Raw genomic sequence first — 10,293 nt, 5'->3', positions numbered from 1 at the left:
AAATAGGTCCAACATCAGTGTCCCCCAAAGTTTCCATTGGTCTAGACATACCAGTGGCTCTAGCGTTCGCTGTCTGAATGACTCAGCTGGTCTGCCAAGATGTTCATTTTTCCCTGAACAAATCTAGAGATCAATGAAGTCTGATATGTTTCGCCCATACGAGGAGGCCTCTTGCTACCTTGCAGCAGGATAAAGAGCGCATTCCTCCTTGTTTGCTTATGCAAGCTAGAGCAGTTGTGTTGTCTGAGTGGAGTCAGAGTGACTCACCCTTTTCAGGGAGGGAAAAACCTGAAAACAAAGAGTTGAGAGTCATTCCCAAATAAACTATCTCCAGACAAGGACTCGTCGGTGATTTTTGGTGATTTATTACTAATCCTAGTTCCTGTGCCAGCAGAAGTGTTTTCCGAAGGTCCTCCGTACACTGTTCCTTCGATTTTGCTCGAAGAAACCAGTCATCCAAGTAGATGAAGCCAACTTGCTATGGGAGCATGGATGCGTGTGAATGCTTGCAGGGCAGTTGAAAGCCCGAAGCAGTGCCCGAAACTGAAACACTTGGTCCCGAAATACAAATCTTGGAAACTTTTGGCTTCTAGATAATTAGTGTGACACCTAATTCACAGGATAATGTTTCTTTGAAAAGGCACTACAAATAGAATGAGGATCTAAAAGAGGATTTTTAGCAAGTCTAGTCTTGCAACCTTTCACACACATTCTCAAACTTGAAGCAGAATCAGACTGATGAGAAATCAAAAAGAGAGATCAAAAACAAGCAAAGGTCAAACCAACAATATCGAAACGAAATCAAAATCCAATCAAGCGAAAGCCAAAGCCAAAGTGTACTTCACCAAATAATACTGCAAAAGACACGGGCTATAACGAGCGAAGTTCCAACGATGTCACCGTAGCGGCGGCAGGGAAGATCTGAGGAATAGTTGATATGGTGCTACGTACCTGGTAGAGGGCGCACAGGTGGTGCACCTGACTACCCAAGTCGGCGATTGCCCAGTTTTGAAATTCTGCCGTGACGTCAGGGAGTAAGCTATATATATAACTACCAGGTGAGTTAGATGTTTGAAAACAATTTTTCAAGTATATCTAGATGCTTGGAATTCCTAGACTTTACACATGCATGCATGGGGAGGAGGGGTGATCCCTAGCTCAATATTTATATAGCTAACAAATTCTGGATGCCATTTGGGAGGGGCAAGGCTAATTTGGCAACTCTACTTCATCCTCTAAACAAATGTTATACAGTATTGCTGAATTTTCTTTTGTCTCTTCCATTCTCATAGTCCATATATATAGTTTTATAAATTTCTCTTATAAGTCATTTTTTTATGACAGAAAAAATTATACTCAGAAACAAGCTAAAAAGCCAGGTGTGACACGAGTCATGAAGTCAATTGTGGCACTATGTGACACACCCAAAGGAAAAGCTGTCATATACTTCAATCAATCAATCTTTTCATGCGACACCCACAAGGATGCATAGGGCCTTGATGAATTCACATCACCATATTCTGTCCTGTGCTAACTTCTCTAGATCACCCCCAACAATCATATCCTACTTCCTGCCTCATTGTCCTCAACCATGGCTACTTTGGCCTGCCTCTACCTCTTCTACCAAGGGCACCCCACCCAGTGCATCTTATACTATTCCATCTTCTACACAGGTACATGGCATAGCCACTTCCAGTGTCAGAACCTAACATACTCATCGACCAGCTGCACCCCATTTCTTCTCTAATTCTGTTATTTGATATCCTATTGCTCCAATTAATTCATAATATGTACTATTCTTCAGAGTGCCTTATTTTCAAATGCTAAGAATTTATTTCCTGAAGTCACTGTACTGTACCATGACTCATGCCCATAAATCAAGATAGTAATCCTAACAATGACCTAGTAATACGTACATTTTTATTTTTGTATGCCAAATACTTACAAAACTTTTCTTCTATTTGTGAATAAAAACCATGTAAAGATATCCCAAGGAAATAAAAGCATATTTACTCTGTTTTTACAATCTCAAAAAAACTAACTGACTAGTAAATTATTTTACTTAATATGATAACAAACTTGTATAGTACGTGAATGATGATGAGGAAGACTTATCCATTTGCATACGTCTGTATATTGAATATAAGATGCTAATTTACATACTGTGGTTATTTTACTGTAAAAACAAGTCAAGAAATACAAAACTGTAATTTAGGCAAAAAATGCAATACATTATATGCAAACTGTTTGGCGCAGTACACGATTTCTATGACGAATGGGAAGCCATGCGCGAGTTACTCTGGCCTCACACTTTCTTTGACAAAATGTCTTCTAAGAACGGGACATTCTAGTGGGTAACGTAAGTATATCAATGATTTTGAACTAAATGGGATTAAAAAACTTGTCGCTAAATAATTTTCTCGAGCAATGACACTTCAAAATATGCTTAATTAGACATAAAAGTCCAAAACTGTCAGTAAATCAATGTCATACTCAATTTTGAGCATTCCTCAAAATTCATTATGTTACAGTTTACTGTATGACAACCCTAGTCATATCACGTAACCAAGTTTTACCGTTTAGTGTAGGTCAGACCTAGTAAATAACATGACTAAGTTTTTCAGACATCTTTTACCAACTTTTATGGCATATCTTATGCCAGAGTAGCCCATGCCACTGTATGCACCTATTTGAAGTTTATCTATCATTATATATATGGTTAACAGCTAATTTCCCAAAGTGGTGAACAAAAGCCACCACTACATTTAAAAAATTAAGTCACTGGCAGAACAGAATATTAATTGGATATCCTAACTGGCTATGCCTAGTCAAGATAGAATGTCATATTTGGAAAATCATATATTTAACATTTCTAGGCTTTCCCAAACCTTACACTATAGCAGAAGTACCTGAGAATAACTTAAGTTAAGCCAATGTTATTTATAGTATTGGTCACTGATCATATAGTTCCTAGTATACTGAATACCCTAAGTAAGATACAAGGAACAGCTGCATTCTGGGGTTTGCACTTGACTAACTACTGATGTCAAGTCTAGGCTAAAAATGTATTTCTAAGGAAAAGCTCTGCACGGACATTGTTCATTATTGAAAATTTTATTGAATAATTTAAAAAAGGGTCTACGTATATGATAAAGGGAGATAACTTGAAAAATTTACCAAAATATGAGAAATTTACCTTTCCTTTTTGTCCTTAAATAGAGAAGCTCCACTGACACCATGTTTAATAACAGGTGCTCATGGATGAGCGTAATAAAAAGAAAAAACAGCAACTTTATATTGGCCGATTATTTTGGTGATTTTTTTAAGTTACTATATCACCCGTATTGCACCATATACACCCTTTTCTATAATGTTATGTCTTGGGTAGAATGCAGAGTGAGAGGTCTTGGCTTACTTGATATGGGGGGGGGGGGGGATTTCAAGCAACAGTGTGAATGGCTCTCAGCCAGGTTAGGGTATGGCATTCAAGATTAGGTTAGGTTTCGATATGTCTGGTTTGGTCACATTCCCTCTGAAATGCCTACAAGGCCTATTGCAGCCCCGACCCCTCACTCTGCATTCGTCCAAAATTTCATGATGCAGTATCACTAGCCTATGCTAAACTCTTCCTTAGAATTACCATAAAGAATTTCTTGTTAATCTGTTTAGCATCTATAAGAAGTTCAGATCCTTCAACTGGGGCTTACTTCCATTCTTCGACAGGCAGCTCAAAGGATCCTCGGCTGGCTCTCTCCTAGCGTGCATCAAGCAATGAAAATCACTGTAGTATTCGCATGGTATTTCTCTATATATACACCTAAGGCTAGGTTGCTTTAGGTATTTTGCTTTGTTTCAGTTTCACTTCAAGACACTACAAACCTCCCCTGATCTTTCCTATCCTAGATAGTACCCAGTGACAACCAAGGGTTTTCAGGGGTGTTACCTAGGACTCCCAAATATTTCTTAGGGGGGTCATAATGATATTTAGAGTCTTTGGTTAATGCTTTCACAGTAAATCCCGACAGTTTTCTACGAACCATGCTGCCATGGGCTCACTGGCTAGTATCTAGGAAGGACCCACCTGCCCTAACAATAGGCTAGGTAGCCTACCTACCTATCTGCCCTACCTAGGTCACCCCAATCACACACATACACACACAATACAAAAGAAAGCTCATGACTCAACAATTCCGGAATCAGAGAGAGCGCTCACAACAGACAAATCAAGCCTAAGCCCCAACTAGCTAACCTACAATAGGATGTTGTGACCACACGATTTACGACACCAAACAACAAACGATACGACAGTCTGAGCTACCTAGGAAGTACTCGAAAAGAAGGCCCATTAACTCGGAAAACCCGTGACAGGATCTAGGGACCTAGGAAAGGCTGGTATGGGGATAGCCTATCGGAGCTTTACGCCGAGCCTAAGACCAGGCTTAGTACTACTCACCAGTCGTCCTCCAGTGGGCTACCTGTGGTCTCCAAGCAAAATGTCATTACTTAAAAACAATACGTAGTGTAAAACAGGTGCTCGAGGAAAAATGGGTTACACACTTGCCCTTCGCACTTGTCGTAAAAGGGCCTCACGTTCCTTTCAAGGGAAAGTAGCACTTTTCCCCCCCAATTCCGTATTTATATTCCTCGAAGGAACGACACACGCCACATACCACTGAGGAGTTTTGATATTTCAATTCCAAAACTATTGTTCATTACTAATCCAATAGTTAGAGAAAAAATATTGGGTAATTTTCACCAAGCGTCCAGCTCGCAGCAAACTATTTACGGATACGTTTTTACCGTCGTTGTATCGACGAAGGAAGGATCATATCTTTTTAAAAGATTAAGCTTGCACTACCAATAACGAGAATAACAACATTGTTGTTGTTGTCATTGCCCTTACTAAATTTATATATCAATTAATTTCATATAATGAATAATGCATTACAAACTAATACAAATAATGAAAAACGCCAAATAGCAAACAAGAAAAATGCTGTAACATTACTAAGGGGAGTATCCACTTGAATAGCCGCTATCCATTTCGCATAACTGGAATGGAAATTCCTTCATGCAGTATTACGTACATTATTAAGAACGTGTACTTTCAATCATGTTACAAAACATTCTTACATTAGACACAACCAAATAAAAAATAGTTTATCGTATTAAAAACTTTTCTGACTTTTTTGTCACCATGTATACGGCGTGCTTGTATTAAAAGTACTTTGCTTATGACCAATAAAAACCATGACCTTGAGAAATCATGTGAAAAAAATGAACACACGGTCGTATTCTAAAGAATTACACAATGTACACAGAAAAAAATATCACCTTATAACAATATCCTGCGGGATCCATTGCTGAATTCCTTGCTGTACAGACAAATTCCTGGAGGAAAATGAGACAGCTACGGGTTCGAAAGGTCTCCTTTGAATCTTGACAGGGAATACGGTGGGCAAAGCCTTTATCTATCTGCATATTAGCGTTTTCAAGAAGGCGAAAAGGACGATTTCAAATTTAACAAGGACAGTTAACTGGTATTCGATCAACTGTAATAAACACATTTCCAACTTGTTCGTCAAGTTCCTTTATCTGGCTTTCGCATTCGAAACGTCTGTTCTTAACTAAAATGTACAAGAAACGCCGTACAAATAAATTCCTCAGCGAGAAGAGGAAAGGCAACAAAACTATAGGCAAGAGAAAAATACAAACGACTATGAAGTCGTCAACTGAGCTTAAGTTTGAATCACAGCAGGACTTCAGGCAACTGGATTTTTCCGGTCCACGCCGGTCGGGTCCACTGTACAGCAGAAATTTCTGTTGTTAATGCATGCATTGCATATACTGTTGCCCATTACATATCAACCGAGACCAAGCCGAGGATGTTCTTAATCAATGATTGCACTAACATAAGAGATATCCTGACACTACAAGAGCAGCTTGAAAACTATCCATGACATTAGTTTTGTCCCCAAGTTCGCTCTACAAGGCTGAATTACTCTAGTGGCTAGGACTGCATGGTATGAAAACAGGGCTCCTTTGGCTTTTCGCGCAAGGTGTGAGTGTGAGTGTGCGTGTGTGTGTGTGTGTGTGTCTCTCTCTCTCTCTCTTCGTTTATATGGAAAAAATATACAGAAGTAGGAATCTCAGAACACATGACAACAATTTCTCCTAAAACGTGCGCCTCCCTCGGTATGGGAATTTGGTGTTGTAACAATACCACTTTCATTATGTTGAGGCATGTGCTCCCAAGTCACTTACACGCGCACAAACAAGCACGCATACATACTTACACACATAAATACATGCATACAAATATGTCTACTTAAATACAGTCATAAATGTATATATACACAATACATATACAACAAACGTGTGTGTGTGTGTGTGCACAATCACCATGAGCGCAAGTGCAAAGAAACCAAGACCATAAAAAGAAAAAAGATAGCTAAAACCTTGAACACGTAACAGAGAAGAACAATTAGATGACAATTAAAGACGTCGAAAAGAAATAAACATCCAGTAGAATAATTACCACTCCAGTTGTTTGTAATAAAAGGTCGACCAACATTCCCGTCTCGAAAATGTAAAGGAACCATGATGAATAGGACTAGCATAAAAGAAGCGCAGTCAGTGATAAAAGAGGTAAAACAGATTCCTGTATTAGCGTTCAGGAAATGCTCTGAGAGGTAAAAAGAAAAATGAAACATAAGCGTGAAACGAGCAGCGTTCAAGATTATACAAAACATAGTGCCTAACAAAATCAGATGGGCGTAAATACGTCTATGCGCACGCATGTAAGAGAAACAAATCAAAAGAAATTAGTACAAGGACGATTCCTAAAAAAAAAAAAAGACGAGACTATAGCAGAATAAAAGTAATATACCACTAGAATAGAGAGACGTGTATACTCTTAAATGTTAAGACTATAATAAGACCGAAGTAAAAGGAGCCAAGCTTGCGCAATTGGGTAAATGGCGCATGCTTTCATGTGTGTAGGTACAAAGAGGAAAAAAAAAAACATCGTGCGCGCTTAGAAACCAAAACCAAAGCCATAAATAATTATTGGTTTAAGTTTTTTTACGAAAAAAAATGTTCTACGTATCATAGGGGCAGCACCCGTGCCTTGGGCCTCTATTGAACTGAGCACTGTATCTGGTGACTGGTTACCCGCGGTGGGACGCAGCCGCTATGGGGTCAGCAACCTCGCATTGAAACATTCTCTAGGGAGAAACTAGTAAGTGATAAACCGAGTTGTGAGGTTTCGTTAAATCCCACTGTGTTTCTGCTAACCCAAGCGCTAAATCATGTTCCTGGGAGTTATTCGGCTGTGATGGGTCGCAGCTGTGGTGAAGTGGTCTGGGGTATCGTACGCTCCGTTCCATAATAAATGAGGAAGTCTGAAGGACAACACCGTATTGTGATAACCAGCTGAGGGAGAATGCATCCAATAGTAATTTACACACACACACACACTCGCACATATTTATTCACACTGTATGTGTTTGTGTGTGCGTGTGTGTGTGTTCAGTTTTGAACACATTCTGGTGCTGTGGCTGCCACCATCTAGCTACTTCACAAGAATAAAATAAATAAAGACAAAGCAGAGTTAGTTTTATATGATCCTAAAACGAAAGCAACGATAATCTAGAAAAAAGGCAGTTTTCCATTTGAACAGTTGAATTCTTATAAAGGAAGTGCGATACAAGACTGACGTCACGTTTATTAAAAAATCAAACGCGCCGCAATCGAGTTTCCCGTCCGGTGGTGGCCTCAGCATCGGCCCATGAAACTCTTAGTCGCGGCCCATGAAACTCAGCCACGGTCCGGTGGTGGCGTACGAGTATGGCTAACTTCAACCTTAAATAAAATAAAAACTATCAGCTGAGGTTAGAGGGGTGCAATTAGGTATGTTCGATGATTGGAGGGTGGGTGATCAAAATACCAATTTGCAGCCCTCTAGCCGCAGTAGTTTTTAAGATCTAGGGGCGGAAGGACAGACAAAACCGGCACAACAGTTTTCTTTTACAGAAAACTAAAAAAATGAAAGAGACAATTACGAAGTGTAGCCGAGGCAAATCCCTAGTTACAGTCAGTGGCGGTTTTAAGGCTGGGGACACATGGTCACTCCACCGTCCGCCGGCATCGCCCCCCCGGCCCTGAATATGAACAATAGAATATTGTTTTCTTTCAATTAATTACTAATAGCAAAAATTTGCTTATTGGATTATTATTTCAATAACAACAAAAATTGACAACAACTACTATAGCTACTGTGTGTATGCATATGTGTATGTGCATACATATATAAATATTCACACACACACACACACACACACACATATATATATATATATATATATATATATATATATATATATATATATATATAATGTGTATAAGTGTTATACGCACACACACACACACACACACACACACATATATATATATATATATATATATATATATATATATATATATATATATATATATATATATATAAAATCTAAGTGGTCTCCCCAGCGAAAGATTTCTACATCGGCCACTGATATTGAAGACCAAAGCGAACGTCTGAATCCATAATACGTTCACAAGATTCTGACAACACTGGTACTCAAAATGTTTCAACGCAAATACTTCCATTATTATAAGGAAGAAAAATAACTTGATGGTTTTAATCACAAAACGAGAGAAAAACTCAACCTTGAATAACGAAACTAGGAAAAGTCCGTAGGCTCCCTTTCTCTTTGGGGGATGGGGGAGGGTGGCGTCAGAAGGGCAGTTGGTGGTGCATCATTTAATCAAAATGTTCCCACTTTAAAACGAAGAAGTATATATATATATATATATATATATATATATATATATATATAGTATAAAAGGCCCATTAATACGTTTGGTTTTTTAAAGCTACAGAGTATATTTCGGTGGTCAGACTACCACCCTTATCAAGCTTTCACGAAGTGTTTTAATGGGTCTTCTATACTTCAGACGTAACTTGTTTTAACAGAAGAATTTATTTACGCGCACACACAACACACACACACACACACACACACACACATATATATATATATATATATATATATATATATATATATATATAATATATATATATATATATTGTATGCTTAAAAATCACAGTAGACACAAGTGACTTCTGCCTGTCATTCTCCTGTGGTATTCGCTTATATATATATTATATATATATATATATATATAATATATATATATATATATATATGTATGTATGTATGTATGCATGTATATGTATAATTAGAGTTAGCTAAACCAATCTCATGGGAACCGACAAAAGCGCTAGTCACCGGACCGGTCACGCCTAAGCAGCACCCGTATCGTAGACCCCCCACCCTCCACGGTCTCTCCCAGAACCAGGGTACCGGTAAGGGGGGGAGAGCCCTGCACCAACAAGATAGATGGCATGGCAGGCAGAAGCCATCTCCCAGCGAGGCAGTGGTAGTTCACAGTCCTACTTTGCTGGACCTTGCCCAAGTTGGCCGGCTGGGGTCTACGGTGAGGAAGGAACCGCGCAGCGCGCAACGGCCAACCACTACGCCAACAAAGGTCCAGAGAACTGCAGTAACAAGGACCCTTGTTTGTCTTGGCTATGTCGATTCACGTCGAGTCGACTGAGTGACATATGAATGGAGCTAGAATAAATTATTCTCTTTCTCTCTCTCTCTTATCTTGTGGAGCAATGCTCTTCTATCAAAGAGAGAAAAGACAACATTAAATGAAAGATAACAGAGATCAAACACGAAGGAAACGGAATACTTAGAATATAATCCCAGCTTAAGTGCTCCAAAAAAAAAAAAAAATCAATACAGAACTCAGTTTGAAAAGCTGAGGGTTGATGTCATCCATTTTGAAGTCTTCAATGACATTTTCACCCATGAGCAATCTCCCATATAGGTATGAGAGAAGAGCATGACGACATCCAGTGTCTTATTTATCCCTCAAACTCTCGTGCTAAAAACTTCCACGATATCTCTAATTGATATAGCTCATCAGTGGCTCACCGTCTTTCACAACCTCACTGTACAAATCGCGTCTATCCGGTACCTACAAACTCTCTCATGCTTCCTTGTTCGTGATCCTTTCTGCTTCCAGTGATGCGAAATTCCGTCATCCAGTTCTCTACTTATACTCGAATGACGCCATCCACAGAAACCGGAAGAATTCTTTAAAAATATTGCGTGTATATGGCACCCTAGATATGACGTACACAGCTTGTCTAGGGAGGGTCCAACCACAACCAATATTTTACCA

The sequence above is a fragment of the Macrobrachium nipponense genome, chromosome 15 (genome assembly GCF_015104395.2).
Source record: "Macrobrachium nipponense isolate FS-2020 chromosome 15, ASM1510439v2, whole genome shotgun sequence".
NCBI lineage: Eukaryota > Metazoa > Arthropoda > Malacostraca > Decapoda > Palaemonidae > Macrobrachium > Macrobrachium nipponense.
The sequence above is the reverse complement of the archived record's forward strand: the minus strand, read 5'-3'. Positions refer to the sequence as shown.